The following is a 9,239-nucleotide window of genomic DNA, read 5'->3' on the forward strand; positions in this document are numbered from 1 at the left end:
TCATCAAACTAGTAATCTACACATCACTCCATGCGTTGCTCCCTTAACTACAGATGGCCTGCGAATGTCATGGAGTTTTACAGTGAATTAGACAGTTTAGGTATGATTTTAATCTCCACACATCAGTGTTGTAAACAGTTCTCAAATTAATTATAGAATTATGTTTTCACACTGAGAGAAGTGGAAAGACTTGATTTGGACTGTTATCAATAGGTCTGTGGGAGATTATCACCTTGAATAGTACTGATGAGGTAGAAAGACATTTTATGTATTTGTACAATGTTGTATTTCTTTCAGCACTTTTATCAGAAGGGACTTAAAATATGTACATTTCACCATGAGGATATAAACCAAGACCACAGTACAACAGTTCTATCTGAAATCTGTTGTGCTTTATACACAACACAAAACATTCTTTAACAGTGCGTTTTTTCTCTTCATAGATGAAGAACTGCAGCACCTGATGTCCTCAGCAGCAACATGGTGGAGATCTGATTTGATACACTTTAGATAAGAACCCAGTGTTTTATATTTCTGCTTTGCCATAAGAGACAGAACATGGTCATCACAGCTGTGTCCTTCAGGCTCGTCTGTCCCTAATAAAATGATAGGAAACATGAAAGTGATCGTCATTATTGTAGAGGAAGAGTTACATATGAACAAAGTGTGTAATCTTATTTTCTGTGGATATTCAACTGTGTATTTGAATATGCTTTTGGATTAAAACGTGCACTACCATGACAATGAATGTTTTTAATGGAGCTATTTCACATTAAAAGTATTGCATTATAATTTAATACATTATGTATTATGTGCAATACTTTGATTGTTTTTAAGTAATGAAATCAGGTCTGTACCTGGAGTCAGTGTTCAGTCTGGTTGGATTTAAGTTGTGTGTCAAGTTGGACCTTCTAGAGGAACATGAAACCAATACACAGATATGTAAAGTCATACATGGGCCAGGTTAAGTAATTAACAGACTTTTAAATGGTAAAAATAAAATATTAGTTCAAAGTTAATCAGAGCATAATCATTTCAGATTAGGAAATAGGTAGTGCATATAAGCCCACAACTCTGTATGACACTGTCTGTTCTAGTAAAGTTACAAGGCTATGACTTACTCATATTTAACAAAAGAATTCAGTGAAGTCTGTCTGAGATTAACGATTTAAATACTGAAGGTGGGAGACACGGTTATTTTTCACTGTAACACGTGACAGGACATCAACACCGTGACTCTGAATAAAGAGCCTTAAAAGACGTAGTGCTCCTTTGAACAGCTGCTCTTACAATGTGTAGCAAGTGCTAAATCTCCATTAGTATAATAGTAACAAAAATCACCCTTTACATAATTGAACATATATTTTCCATGTGAACCCCTTTAACACAGTTCAATTCAGGAGCAAAATATAATTTATACAGTATTTATTAGAGCTAGTATTAGTAAACAGATCAAACAAATGCAGTACAACACATCACACATCCACAGTGTCTCTTTTGCTTATCATCACAGTCAGTCAGAAGTGTCCGTTTAACTTACGTAGCAGTTGAGAGATGCTTCGTTGGAGCTAGCAGGAGCTAGCTCATAGCCAGTGCTGCTGTTGAGAGCGGCAGAGTTCACACAGGAAAAGACACAACGGGAGAGGGGAAAAAAGCTTTGAGTGCGTCCCACACTCTAACCTGCTGAGCGAACAACGTCCACAGTGACTCCGCCGCCGTCCTCTCATCCAGACTCGCCAACCGTTCTCCGGTTCTTCGTGATACACAGCTCCGCAGCTTGTGACGACGTAACTTTTCTCAGAGTCTCATGAGGCGTTCACTTGCAGCTGTGTTAAATGCAGCTTCGTTTGTCATGGCGAGTTGAAGAAGTCTGCTGCAAAGCTATGAATAATCCGCATGATGAAAACTCACAGCAATGTTATGCCTACATTATCAATATATTGAGACCCATGTGACACAGTTTGACATGGTTTAGCAAAGTGAATGAGGAGAAATACATCCAAGTGTGAGACGTAACAAACCGAAAGCGGTCTCATGCTGCGTTCATGGTCACTCTGTTAAAATGGGTTTCATTGGTCATGGTGAGCTGATGAACTTTGATGCCACGCCATTAACAATCTGCATGATGAAAAGTCACAATAATGTTATGCCTACATTATCAATATCTTGAGACCAATTTGACACAGTTTGACATGGTTTAGTAAAGTGGCTGGAGGGAAATACATCAAAGAGTAAGATGACCAAAACAAGACATTTCCTGATGCCACCAGGGGGCGCTTTCCTTTTAAGTCATGATTTCTAGGTAGATGTCTTCCGGTCGCGACTCTTGTCTTATATGTGTAGTTTGGAGTCGATTGGACAAAATATGTCTTAGTTACAGAAGCTCGCTTATATTGGCGTTTAGTCGAACTTTGAGACCTCACCACGGTCACACGGTATGATGAAAAGTTTAAATATTGATAACTTTAGATCTTCATCTTGTTTTGTAGAGTCTCATCTAATTTTTAAGTTGATCTGATGAAAGCTCTCCGAGTAGTACATACAAATATAACACCTACCAAAAACAAGACATTTCCTGTTGCCACCAGGGGGCACTGTGATTTTATGTCACGACTGCTGTGTTGATGTCTTCAGGTCGGGACTCTTGTCTTACGGGACTCTTGTCTTACGTTTAGTTTGGAGTCGATTGGACCAAATATGTCTGAGATACAGACGCTCGTGTTTTCATGGCATTTCGTCACACTTTGATGCCACGCCACGGTCAGACGGTGTGTCTGAGGGTTAGTTAATTCTTTGATAACTTTAGATCTTCATCTTGTTGTGATGACACTCGTCTAAATTTTTAGTTGATCTGATGAAAGCTGTACGACAAGTATATCAAAGTAAAAAAAATGTAATATGCCCAAAATGGCCACTAAATCAAAAATGGCGGGCTTCCTGTTGAGTTTTTCATAATGCTACTTGAGGCTTTTTTGTGCATCTGGTCATGATACACAACTGTCTTCATTTTCGTGAGGATCAGTGAATGCTAAATGAGGGGCTCTCCGTAAATGAGGGAAGCTCCGTTGGTGGCGCTGTTGAGCCATTTTGGCACGCCCACTTCCAAATACCCCAGAATATGTCCATTTTCACGACTTTCTAACTTACTGCAAACTTTTAAAACTTTTTGAGCATGTTAAAGCCCTCAAAAAGCCAATTCTAGTAAGCGAGGAAAAATAATAATAATAATAATAATAATAATAATAATCATTTCAATTTCGATAGGGCCTCCCACCGATTTCGGTGCTCGGGCCCTAATAATCATTTCAATTTCAATAGGGCCTCCCACCGATTTCGGTGCTCGGGCCCTAATAATAATCATTTCAATTTCAATAGGGCCTCCCACCGATTATTATTAATTTGACACAGTTTGACATGGTTTAGTAAAGTGGCTGGAGGGAAATACATCAAAGAGTAAGATGACCAAAACAAGACATTTCCTGATGCCACCAGGGGGCGCTTTCCTTTTAAGTCATGATTTCTAGGTAGATGTCTTCCGGTCGCGACTCTTGTCTTATATGTGTAGTTTGGAGTCGATTGGACAAAATATGTCTAAGTTACAGAAGCTCGCTTATATTGGCGTTTAGTCGAACTTTGAGACCTCACCACGGTCACACGGTATGATGAAAAGTTTAAATATTGATAACTTTAGATCTTCATCTTGTTTTGTAGAGTCTCATCTAATTTTTAAGTTGATCTGATGAAAGCTCTCCGAGTAGTACATACAAATATAACACCTACCAAAAACAAGACATTTCCTGTTGCCACCAGGGGGCACTGTGATTTTATGTCACGACTGCTGTGTTGATGTCTTCAGGTCGGGACTCTTGTCTTACGGGACTCTTGTCTTACGTTTAGTTTGGAGTCGATTGGACCAAATATGTCTGAGATACAGACGCTCGTGTTTTCATGGCATTTCGTCACACTTTGATGCCACGCCACGGTCAGACGGTGTGTCTGAGGGTTAGTTAATTCTTTGATAACTTTAGATCTTCATCTTGTTGTGATGACACTCGTCTAAATTTTTAGTTGATCTGATGAAAGCTGTACGACAAGTATATCAAAGTAAAAAAAATGTAATATGCCCAAAATGGCCACTAAATCAAAAATGGCGGGCTTCCTGTTGAGTTTTTCATAATGCTACTTGAGGCTTTTTTGTGCATCTGGTCATGATACACAACTGTCTTCATTTTCGTGAGGATCAGTGAATGCTAAATGAGGGGCTCTCCGTAAATGAGGGAAGCTCCGTTGGTGGCGCTGTTGAGCCATTTTGGCACGCCCACTTCCAAATACCCCAGAATATGTCCATTTTCACGACTTTCTAACTTACTGCAAACTTTTAAAACTTTTTGAGCATGTTAAAGCCCTCAAAAAGCCAATTCTAGTAAGCAAGGAAAAATAATAATAATAATAATAATAATAATAATAATAATCATTTCAATTTCGATAGGGCCTCCCACCGATTTCGGTGCTCGGGCCCTAATAATCATTTCAATTTCAATAGGGCCTCCCACCGATTTCGGTGCTCGGGCCCTAATAATAATCATTTCAATTTCAATAGGGCCTCCCACCGATTTCGGTGCTCGGGCCCTAATAATAATAATCATTTCAATTTCAATAGGGCCTCCCACCGATTTCGGTGCTCGGGCCCTAATAATAATCATTTCAATTTCAATAGGGCCTCCCACCGATTTCGGTGCTCGGGCCCTAATAATAATAATAATCATTTCAATTTCAATAGGTCCTCCCACCGATTTCGGTGCTCGGGCCCTAATAATAATAATCATTTCAATTTCAATAGGGCCTCCCACCGATTTCGGTGCTCGGGCCCTAATAATAATAATCATTTCAATTTCAATAGGGCCTCCCACCGATTTCGGTGCTCGGGCCCTAATAATAATAGGAAAAATGCCTACAATTTCAATAGGGCCTCACACCGATTTCGGTGCTCGGGCCCTAATTAACATTTATCACTATCATCTTTTTCTTTTTTTCTTTGTGAGGGCGGTTCCCTATCGCCACCTATTTACCAGCCTCCGCTGGAGAAGGCCAATTTAGAAGTTTATTGTCTGCTTCTAGTTTGTATTTTTTGAGAGTTACAAAGTTTTCTCCCATTCAGACTGAGTATTCTTTTTCACCTAGCCTGGCATAAGGTAGATTTTGTCCCATATTTAGCTCTATATCTTCCATCTAGCCTGTTACTCAGTAGAGCACCAGTAGACAATATATCTCAGCTGAGCTGCATAATAGTACTCTCTGAGGTTTGGTAGTTCCATGCTTCCGTTTTCCATTGTAGTGTCTTAAATTTTACCCTTGGCTCTATGAACAGACACTAGGGTGGGGCGGTGTGGCCTACGGGGTAGAGTGGCCGTTCTCCAGCAAGAAGGTTGCCGGTTCAATCGGCACTCTTCCCCATCTGCATGCCGACGTGTCCTTGGCAAGATACTTAACCCCTAAATGGCCCCTCATAAATGTTGAGTGTACTAAAAATGTAAGTCGCTTTGGACAAAAGCTTCAGCTAAATTACATTTAATGTAATGCAGATAGTTCAGTAGTTTTTGCATAAACCTGCTAACCTGCAATCAAAATCATAACCTCGCAAAATAGTCCCACCTCCAGCAGCAATAATGGTGCAGTTTCCTGGTTTCAAGCACATTTTAGCACAAAATAAACAGTTGAGGACCGCCTTAACACTCAGGTCATTACGAATACTTTGTAGCAGTGTTCCAGGCTTTGGTCAATGACATGCTCAGACATGCTAAACCAGTTTGTGTTTTTTAACATGGATGACTTCCTGATTTTCTCCAAGTCCTGTAAGAAGCACATAAGACTGTCCTGCAGCGCCTTCTTGAGGTCTCACTTTTCGTAATGGCAAAAGATTTTGAGTTTCACACCACGTTTGTGTCTTTCCTGGGCTTCATCATGGGTTAGGGTTAGTTAGTGCAAGGAGGCAAGCATCGGCATGAGAGAACATTGGGAAAAAAAGACTGATAGGAAAGGATGAGAAGTGAAGAAAGCAGCTTGTACCTCGAAGAGTTTGACAGTGAGATTGAAACAAGCTCAGAGCAGAAGGGGCAATGAGACACAGCAGTAATATCGCAACCCACAGAGAATGCGAACAGGCAACTGGCTAATAAATTGACTGACCAGTAGCTGGGAGATGTTGGGATTTTAAATTTTAGCTGTACTCTTAACAATAAAGCAGAAGCAGTTTTAGCCAGATATACGGCCTTCACACAAATTACTTTTATAACTGTTGCTGCTTAGTGTTAATCATGAATCTTTTACTTGATCTCATTGATAACTTTTTATATTTTAGCATAACTCCCTTGGATTAATTTGACATCACACAGAGTTCAAGCAGATGTCCCAGGTTCGGAGTGACATTGTTTTGTTTAATTTTTTTGGTTTATTAGTTTCGAATGCTTATACATATAGAACATACAGCCGATTAAGAAGAAACACAATATTCTTTACTCCAATGAAAACACCACTGACCTACAAGACGTCAGCCGTGTCAAGGCTGGTTAAGAAACTAACTTTGCTTAGCAACTATCAGAGGAGGAGCGTGACTGGGAGTGGCTCTTTGTCACTTCCTGGATTCCAGTGCCAAGAGGCGTGGGACTACGCCTGTGCACTATCGAGGAAGAACCAAGGAAGACTTCCCCTTGTTATTGACCAATCCGGTTCTTTCACTGTTGTAAAATATTACAGACGACGGCTGTTTGGGGTGCCTCGCGCCTTGTGACTTGATGTGACTCGTGACTTGTGACTGTCCGGTGCTGCTAGAATGCCAGGCAGTGTGTTGGTAGCCCATTGCTTTGCTGTAAACTTTCATACTTTTTCATTGCTTCTTAACAAATACTTGAATTAGATCAAACCGGCTCTTCTCATATTTAGGATAAACGAACACGCAACGACAGAGAGCTGTCTAAAACACACGTAACAAAAAGTCATCACACAAGTTCCAGTGGTGGCTAACAAAGGCCCAAACTCCTCCTGCAGTGACAGTGTTCCCCTGCAGCGTCCAGTCCAAACACAAATCCCTCAAGGGACTGAACACTAGCCACATCTAACTCTGCACCTAGTTTTCACTGGTTCAAGTCAACCTAGCAGGTGGTAACTATCGTCCAACTCAGTAGCCAGGGGCGAGTCTATATGCTTGAAGAGTAGGGGCCCATCTCCCCGACAATATGGACTGTCTCAATCCCAGCCTCAGCTGAACAATCAGTCACCTGACGATGATCAGTGTTGGGGTTGTGGACAGCTAGGTCATCGGAGTAGAGACTGGTACAGGCCCTGCAATAAGGAAGTCCAGAGAAGGGGGAGACCATGACACCAATAATCTCATCACAACCACACAATGAGCCCACCATACAGGTTTTAATCCAAGACCAAAAATATTCTTTCATGGTGAATACAGGTCGAACACTGGGGAGAATGTCTCCAAGCTCACCCTCTCAAACGTGTCGATTAAGATAATAGGCTATTCTGGGAAAACACTATTTTCAACAATACATATACAACCTCCCTGAAGATCCACCCACAAAAATGAAGCCTGAGGTTATGAAACAAGAAAACATTTATGGGCTGGCCACAAGAGTCAAGGTTGAAACAGGAATGGAAGAAATGGGAGCCATCTCTGAGATTTCAGATGGGAAAAGCAGATCAGCCCAGATGCCATTGCACTGCACTCTCATGCAGGGGCGGCTGGTTCACAGCTTTAGTTCTCTGAGAATTTCTATCAAATCCAGGGAAAATTGGTATTGTAGACTGAAATATCCTTAACTGAATTGATTTGAATTGAATCAAGATTTTCTGAATCGTAATAATAATGTTTTATTTATTACTAGAACATATATCAGTTAAACAGTTAAGATGGGAACATTTATGAAAGTGGAGCACCTACATTTTGTTGATGGTGCCCCTAAAACTAGTGCTGCTCTTGGAGAAAGTTTTAATTTCTGTAAATTGTCTATTCGTGGGGTGAAATGTGAATAAATAGATGTAGATGGACATAAGATGTGCCCATAAATTTTCTAGCTGCGCTCCGAAAATGTTCAGTAAGGGGCTACTGTGCTCTTAAAACGCTAACAAGCAACTTAAAATGTTATTATCAACAAATGGTTCAACTGCTACTGGTTTCCACTGTTTTGTTATATAATATATGAGAGATTGATATTCATCATAGAAGTTGACAATTATTGATGTAACATTAGTTTACAGGGACAATTACAACATTTTATTCCACTTATTATCCACAAATAAGAATGTGTGCTTTGGTTAATTTAAACACCAGTATTTTCAAGGCAAAAAAGTTTCAATATTACCTCTATCTCAGTTACTACTCATTGACATAGTTGGGTTAAAGACATGTCTGATAAGGCATGTCTGATAAGGCTTTGAGATGAGTTTTTTTTCCCGGAATGTTGCCTGTTGTGGAAGTAAGGGGGCTTTAAGAGCACCTTCACCTGTACCAGAGGATCAATGAGCACAGATGAGAGCTGTTGGGTACTTCCGCATCCGGTGTGAACCCTGCCTCGGGTCAGTTTTTTTGCGTATCGTGCCAGGAAACACAATGTAAAACTATTTTAAAAAACATATTATAAACCATAAATTATCCAAAATGCATCCTATATGCTTGCAACAAGGCAGGGATCATGTCATCCATTTGATTGGTTGACCAGTGGTCAACACCTTACCTGACAGTCTTTAGGTTGGGGAATTTTGAAAGGTTTTTTTTTCACAAAAATATAAGAGCAGAGGAGAAATCTGAGATCAGATGATTCACGAGGGCACAGAAAGCAACCCGAGTGCAGAGAAGGGATGGAGCATGGAGCACAGGAAATCCGTGTGAGCAACAGGTAATCTGTCTAAGCACACAGTTAGAGCAGAAGCAGAGCATAGTTAAGTGCAAACAAATGATATTTGAGTGCAAGGTCAGGGTTTTTGATGGAAAGTCATACAATATCTGAACATAAATTCAACAAGTCATGAGCTCAAACTGAAAGATCACGCTCTTGAATAAAGATAGGAAAAAAGCTCCATAGCCGCAGCGCGCTGAAAGAGGCCACATCCTCATGCGGCGACGGCTCGGTCAGCTCTGATTCCACGTCCCCGAACAACTCTGGAGAAGTAGGCGGCGGGCGCGTTGCCGATCCTTAGAAACTTGCCCAGCGATGCCCACCTGTTGGACCTGC

The sequence above is a fragment of the Platichthys flesus genome, chromosome 13, assembly GCF_949316205.1.
Source record: "Platichthys flesus chromosome 13, fPlaFle2.1, whole genome shotgun sequence".
NCBI classification, from domain to species: Eukaryota; Metazoa; Chordata; class Actinopteri; order Pleuronectiformes; family Pleuronectidae; genus Platichthys; species Platichthys flesus.